Here is a 7895-nt window from a genome sequence, read left to right as displayed (position 1 = left end):
AGGGACATTTGAGCCAGTCGAACAAACTTAGGTAGACAACCGAAGCCGGTGGCGTAGTGGTTGCGTTTTCCGACTGCTATTCGGGAGGTTGCCGGTTGCTCTGTCTGGGGTTTTGTCAGAGGGTTTTCCACAAACGTACATAGCTTCGCATAATGCTAGCATTATGTTGAAATCTACGAGGCAAATGTTGGAGCAGTACTCTTCCCTCTCAGCACCCTAAGTCCGTTCCTTACATTACCGTTCTCTGGCTGAAGAGGGTCAGGAAACCCCCGCCTCCAATATCCCTTGGAGTGTCGGAGGAATGAAACATGTTGGCCTTAGTAGTGAGAGGTTCCACCCTGTATATACAACTTACGGCGATGCACACATTTTTGAGAGTTGGCAACAACAACAATTTTTTAGGAGAGGAAATCTGTTTGCGCCACCTGGAGAGCAAGCTTTTCAGAGTTCAAAACTATTTACAGAATGCGGTCCTCATATTTTGCACACTCAAGTCTATCTAGCGCCCGGTCTACTAACAAGAGGACTTTATTGCACCGAAGATGAGTCACATCCTGTACCCTTCACCCTTTCTCAGAATTTAGGTACCTGATTACTTGACCCATTATTTCCAAAATTTGTTTTTAACCTGGAGTGTAACCAAAATTGTGTATATGCATTTACTATCTTTGTTAACCACTGCTTAAACTTGATAATTTTTACAAATTATTTTGTAAACTAACTTTTGGGGTGTATTATCAAACTGCAAGGTTTTTCTCCGTCATACTCTTTTTACCCTTGGCAGTTACTTTTGCGAGAGTACGACAGATGTTTTATGACGTGCCACTTTTCAAATTTAAGCGGGATCTTGTATAGTTTTGGAAAGAATCGTCATTCGGGTGATCACTCTTAAACGCTGCCGGGTTGACTTTATTTCCGTGTTCGCGTGTTGTGGAGTTAGCGTAGAACCTGGGGGGTTAAGTACACTACAGTAGGTAAGGGTTCCGTCTCTAAGCTTCATCATCGCTGCGTACTTTTCGGTGTCGGTTGTTATCTGTGAGCAGTACCCACCATCCCTGCGATTACAGACTCTCATTCTTGTTTTATTAATTACTAGTGGTACATATACCATCATTGTCCCAATATAAACAACCCTTAACTGCAAAACTGCGTTACGGGACTCTAAACACATGTAAATTTTAATGGAACGAAGAGTAGATCTCCGTTTTCGATTTTTAATTCGACGCAAATTCAAAAAAACGCATTTGCATACGAAATAGTACGATGCTATATTTGCATAGCTACAAGATGCCATCACCCAAACGGCCCCTTTCTCTTTAACAGTTAGATTTTCACAAATTCTAGATACGTAATGCTGCTACCGATCAAGAGTAATAATTACACCACATCCATTCATAGCATTGATTCTTATAATTTCACAATAATATAAACTAGGTTGCACCACCCGAGGCTATAACGGCGTAGATACACAACCACTCGACCCATAACAGGTTTAACACACCTACAAACTAACCGCCCATGCTTTTTTCTCTAACGTTGTAATTATTGCCGAAACCCTTCCCCTTGGGATCTAACAGGCGAAGACGTGACCCAGTTGTCCACAAAAACACAAAAAAAAGGGAGACGATTCTCTGTGTGTTACTTAATTCAGCAGAAAATGTCAACTTATTCCGGTATCGCCCTCATCGCTTGTCATATTAGAGGAGTTGAGCGTATTTTCGACGTCGGAACTTTCACCGTGCACAACGACGTAAGGAAACTTTTTGTAACACGGCGAGCACAAAAACAATGCCGTCTACGAGTGCGCACGATAATTAAATTAGAAATTAATTTCAATTTGAAGTTTGTCGTCGAGCATAATAGATAGTAAGTAAGGGGATAACGTAAATTTCCAAGTTCCAACAATGTCGGAGGGAAGTTTCGGGACCGAAAACCTTAACTGGTGTGGAAGGTAAAGTTCCGTCCCAATAAATGAACAATATGCACTGCGGATAATGTAATTATATTTATCCGGAAGGAAGATTTGGGTTGCAGTAGCGTGCGGAAGTGCTGTGGATTGTATATAAAGGACGTTGTTATGCGGAGATAATAAAGAGAAGACCTCCGAGTAGATGACGTTCATTGTTATCAGCTTTGCGACAGACTTGCAAATCCGCCTTGTTATATTTTTCGCCCGTTTTCGTAGTGCCTAAAAGAAACGAGGAGGAAAATGTTGTGTTTTTCAATCGATTCATTTGCATGCAGTCATCTTTCGTTTGTCTAGCATGAAACGAAAGGCCCAATGAAATTACATTACAAACTTTTCTTTACCGTGGAGGTTCCCACGGCTTCTGGATGTTTGTGACAAAAATTATTTATTGCTTTTTTGAGCGGAAGAACTATTTTTCATTTTCTACAGTCCTCATCGTCATAATCCATAATTTAAATTTTAATCAATCAATTTCAACCTTCCTTTCAGCCTCTACAGTCAATGTCATGTTCATTAAAATATCTAGTATTCAAATACGTGGCACGTTCCATTTTACTAGATGAAATAACAATGGAAAAATACGCAATATCTGCGTTACACGCTTACGCACATTAACCTTAAGTTTATAAATAATTAACTCAATTAGAAGACTTACTTCTGATTAGTAAACTTCGAGGTAAACTTACAATGAAAAACTTCTAACCTAGTGATATCTTTTAAACGTTTCACACACTTACAAAATGATTGGATCGAGTCTTTCAATAATGTTTCTATGTATGACTTTACTAAACTTCAAAATTTTAGTTGTCAAAGGACGCGGTCCGTATCGAATACAAATACAACAAGTTAAAAAGTAATCGTAAACGATTTACATAAAGCGCATTTCCACTTGCATTCATTTCCCATTTGTAAGATGCAACTTCTGTTAAAATCGTAAAAATCCGGCCAAAAATATGAAAGATAGCGTTGCACATGGGCAATCCATTGTTGACGTGCTACTTCAATTTCAGTTTATGAGAAGAATTTCATTTCAATGCTTTTCTAAATAACAAAGTTGGAACTGCGCATGCGCAAACCTAAATTTTAAAACTAATTTACTATAACTAACTAATAAACTAAGATTTTCCTTTGTTCCAAGCGCCTAAGTATCAAATTTCACTTAAATAGTTCCATAGATAAAAAAGTTGGCACGGCGCATGCGGAAAATAAAATTTTGAAACTGGCGCTAGATTTTCCTTTATTCCAAGTGCCTAGTATCACATTTCATTTAAATTCTTCCATAAATAAAAAAGTTGGCACTGCGCATGCGCAAAACCAAATTTTGAAATTGGCGTTTGATTTTCCTTTATCCCAAGTGCCTATGGATAAATTTCGTTTAAATTCTTCCATAAATAAAAAAGTTGGCACTGCGCATGCGCAAAACCAAATTTTGAAATTGGCGTTTGATTTTCCTTTATCCCAAGTGCCTATGTATCAAATTTCATTTTAATTCTTCCATAAATAAAAAAGTTGGCACTGCGCATGCGCAAAACCAAATTTTGAAATTGGCGTTTGATTTTCCTTTATCCCAAGTGCCTATGTATCAAATTTCGTTTAAATTTACCTTACTTTATATGGCGTCTAAATCTACCTCTTGAGCAGTTCAACCTTTGACAACTGGACCACCCTCTACTTATGTCTCGCGGAATGGAACCAAAGCTTGGGACGTCGAGGGGAGGTTCTGGAAGGAACGCTCAACGTTGCTCAATCCATATGACCGAGTTCGTCGCTTAATTGAATAAGTCCCTTTTACAGTAGAAATAATTTCTTGTTGCAAACCGAAAAGTTCTCCTTTGCATCAAAACGGTTACTGGTTTCACGCGCGAATTTTTGTTGGCACCCATTGCTCGTATAATATCGGTTCGCGCTTACGAATTTTACTCTTTAGCAACTCCCGGTGTAAAAATCTCGGGAGTTTCAAAAGTGGCTTTACGCTTATATCCTCTGACTTGAGGCCCATAACGAATTTCTCTCTTATTACACGAAATGGGATAACTCGCTCTACCGTGGCTCGAAACGGAATAATTTTATTTTGCGCTCTCTTGGACCCCCCCCCCCCCCCCCCACACACACACATCAGAAAAATTGGTCGTATTTTTCTACTGCGTCACTTCTGATGCACGATGATCTTATGATAGTTTCAGGAAGATGAACATTCCATCTTCCCTTTTCCTTGGGGGTATCACCAAAACATGTACTGCCATTACAACTTTTAACATAATTTTTTGAAAAGCGCCATCGAACACAACACCAGGAGCTCGTGGAGTATCGAACACTTCTCGGGACAACCTCCAGACCCCCCGGTTCCGAATTCTTCCCCAAAACATTTGCTCCCCTTACAACTTATGACAATTTTTTTGAAAAGTACCATTGAACATAGCACCAGGAGCTCGTGGAGTATGGAATTCTTTTCGGGAAAACAGGATTCGGTGGTCCTTTATGAGATACTACTACAAGAATCTTTGAGGCCGACTGCGTTGAGTGAGAACGTGGCACCGGGGGATCTGGGGAGTATGGAACACGATGATCTTATATGATAGTTGTAGGAAGATGAACATTCAATCTTCCTTTTTCATTGGGAGGTATTCCATACCCCCCCAGACCGCCCGGTTTCATAGTTTTTATCCTGGGAGTATGCCCCCCAGACGCCCCGGTTTCAACACTTTTCGGGAAAACAGGATTGGATGGTCCTTTATGAGAAACTACTGCAAGAATCCTTATGGTTAAGTGTGTTGAGTGAGAACGTGGCACCGGGGGGTCTGGGGGGTATCCCCAATTCACGATGATCCTATGATCGTTGCGGTAGATGAAAATCCAATCTCCCTTTTTCTCAGAGGGTATTCCCCAACGAGCCCCAAGTTACCACGCAATTAAAAAAAAAATGAGGCATACTGCAACCTTCGTCTTGCAGAAATAACAAGTATCAAATGTGCACAACTCTTTTGCAGATGAAGCGCATTTTTTAACCGGAATAGCTTTTGTTTTGACATCACCAATCACCACTATTTCTTGCAGACGTCTCAATCGCCCTTGTGAGTACCCTCTTCCGACAATCCGTTTTTGAGGTATAGGGGAATATACCCGATCACGATAAAAGGTCGAGGAGGAGGGCTATGTTTAGTAGAAATAAATTCCTTTCGTTGAGACCTTTCATTAGAGTACCATAAAGGATAAAACTAGTTCAACTCCCCCCCACCCCGCGCCTCACCGTACTTTTATAAGAGGACAGAAAGAAGAGCAGTAGTTAGTAGAAAACGGTTCCTTTCGTTGAGACCTTTAATTATACAATGAGAGATAAAATTAATTCCCCCCCCCCCCAAGGCCCCATCGCTCACTGACCTCGAAAAAGAGTTGCACGGGAAAGTTATAGTTTCTACAAACGAATTTATTTTTTAGAATACCATGGAGGGTAGAACATGTGTCACCCTCCCCCTCCCCCATTTTCTAAAGTTCAACTTGGCACCACTAAAGGCATGCGTATACAAAATCTGAGACCAATATGGGTGTCTTATGTAAAAGTTATGCACGTTTTACTTTCAAAAACAGCATCTCAGGAAATAATTCGAGGGGGGGGGGGCGTCTAGCACACCTTTACAAGTAGTTCAAAACGGTAGAAGTGGGTCCGGACGGACGGACAAAACGCAAACAATAGCACATTTTTTTTATTCTTACAAAATGCGCTAAAAAGCGCTTAATTGTTTTGAAAAACATCGATTTCAAAAAAATTTTAAATAACCAAATTTTGAGAATAGCAGGTATCTAATAAAGCCACACACAAAGAATGCGGTTATGACATTTTCTTTGACGACAGAAACGTCCTTTTTTTATTACAAGAGGGAATTTGGCAACGTTTTGCATGCAAGATTTTCCAAACCTTACCCTTCTTTTACACCTTTTAAGTGGCGAATTCGAAATTTTAGAAAAATAAAGTTTCCCCGAAATCTCGGGATGGAGCGATAAGTTGCAAACGAGTGATTAAAATAATCTGAAAACTTCGAGTCAAAAAACCTATATTTTCAGCGCATTTTTTAAGAATTAAAAAAATGTGCTATTGTTTGCGTTTTGTCCGTCCGTCCGTCTGGACCCACTACTTCTAGGGGAATGGTCCTAGAGTACTGGATTTTTTTGCAGTAGGTAGCCTTTACTTTGAAGGTGTGCCAGACGGCCATCAAATTTCGCTGTGTAAAAGGGGCCCCTAAAAGCACCCCCCCCCCCACGAATTATTTCCTGAGATGCTGTTTTTGAAAGTAAAACGTGCATAGCTTTTACATACGAAACCAAGTTGGTATAAGATTTTGCATACGCATGTTCTTTAGTGGTGCAAGTTAAACTTTACAAAAAAAGGGGGGGAGGGTAAACACATGTTTTAGCCCTTCATGGTATGTCTAACGAAAGGTCCTCAATCGAAATACCTTGGTCCTGTAACAAACTATAGACATTCCGGGGTGCGAACTCTTTTTCGAGATCAGTGAGGAAGGCGAGGGGGGGGGGGGGGTTAAACATTAATTTGATCTCTCACTGTATTCTAATTAATTAAAGGTCTCAACGAAATGAACCGTTTTCTACCAACTACTGCCCTTCTTTGTGCTCTTATCAAAGTACGGGTGGAGGGGTAGGGGGGGGGGGGTGAAACTAGTTTTATACTTCATGGTACTCTAATGAAAGGTCTCAACAAAATGGATTATTTTCTACCAACCATAGCAAGTTATCGTACACACGGACAGACAGACAGACAGCAATACAAAATTATAAACAATCTCGAGGACCGTTGAGAAGGTTTAGAAGATCCCGCCTCCAATTTGTTGCTGGAAAGGAATCAAAACACAAAACATTCACATTGCGTTAACTGATCGAGTCTGAATTATCCTGCAAATGCAATGTGTTGCTGGGAAGGAAGTTGGTACGATACGAAATTTTGAAGCAGGATGGCCTTACCTTTATATGTTATTGGAAAAGAAGTCAGTAACGAAACTTCAAAAACTCATATTTCTGAGAAGAATCCTAGCACCGGACCTAAAATTTGAAACCTGTTGAAGCAGGATAGCAGCATAAGAAGAACTTTTGTACAATCTTGCTTTCAATGTGTTGCCAACTTTCCTGAGCTTATTATATGGGACTTTTAATTAATTTAAGACATTTTTTGACTGTGTAACAAGTCTAACACAGTACTTCTAGCGTTTATTTTTTATTTCCGCATGTAACCCAAATATTACGATTTGAAAAGTTAAGTGGCAGCGTTTTTCATTTCAACTACCGCGGATTTTATTTTAAATGCTTAAATGATTTTATATTTCCATTCCAAATGTCAAAATATTTTCCCTGCGCATAAATCATGTTATTGTTAACTTTTCAGCTTCCATCTAGCTAGAAAACGATGGTACTTTACCGTTGATGTTTGAGAAATGTATGCATTAATGCATGAGAAATATCAAATGTCGGGCAGAATCTCCTCCGTCAAATAAAACAATTTTTTTTAAAGCTCTATATTTCGCGTAGGTCACAGTCACACAGAGGCCGGGGCGATATTTTACTAAATTTGTGATGTTATTATAGTTTTGCAAACCCTTAGGGCTATATGAAATCCGCTACAGCTATCGCGTTTCTGGAACGGCGCCTCGCGCGATTTCAATCATTAACCCAGAATTCGATATTTCTTAGTCAAATATACTTTTACTGTTTATCATAAATTTAACGATCGCTAGAAAACTGATGGAAGTGTTTCGGTGAAAGTTGACTGGCAAAAAAATGCGATATGACGCGAAAATCCATTTTCCAACGTTTACCTTTTATTCTTTCATCGCCTGCGTATATTGCGGAAGGATCTTCAGCCACCTCGACGCTAAAGTATGGCGCACTCCTTAAAGGAACAATCGGATTTGAACTCGAT

Source organism: Photinus pyralis, unplaced genomic scaffold (assembly GCF_008802855.1).
Source record: "Photinus pyralis isolate 1611_PpyrPB1 unplaced genomic scaffold, Ppyr1.3 Ppyr1.4_LG8, whole genome shotgun sequence".
In the NCBI taxonomy this organism is placed as follows: Eukaryota; Metazoa; Arthropoda; class Insecta; order Coleoptera; family Lampyridae; genus Photinus; species Photinus pyralis.
This window is presented reverse-complemented; position numbering follows the sequence as displayed.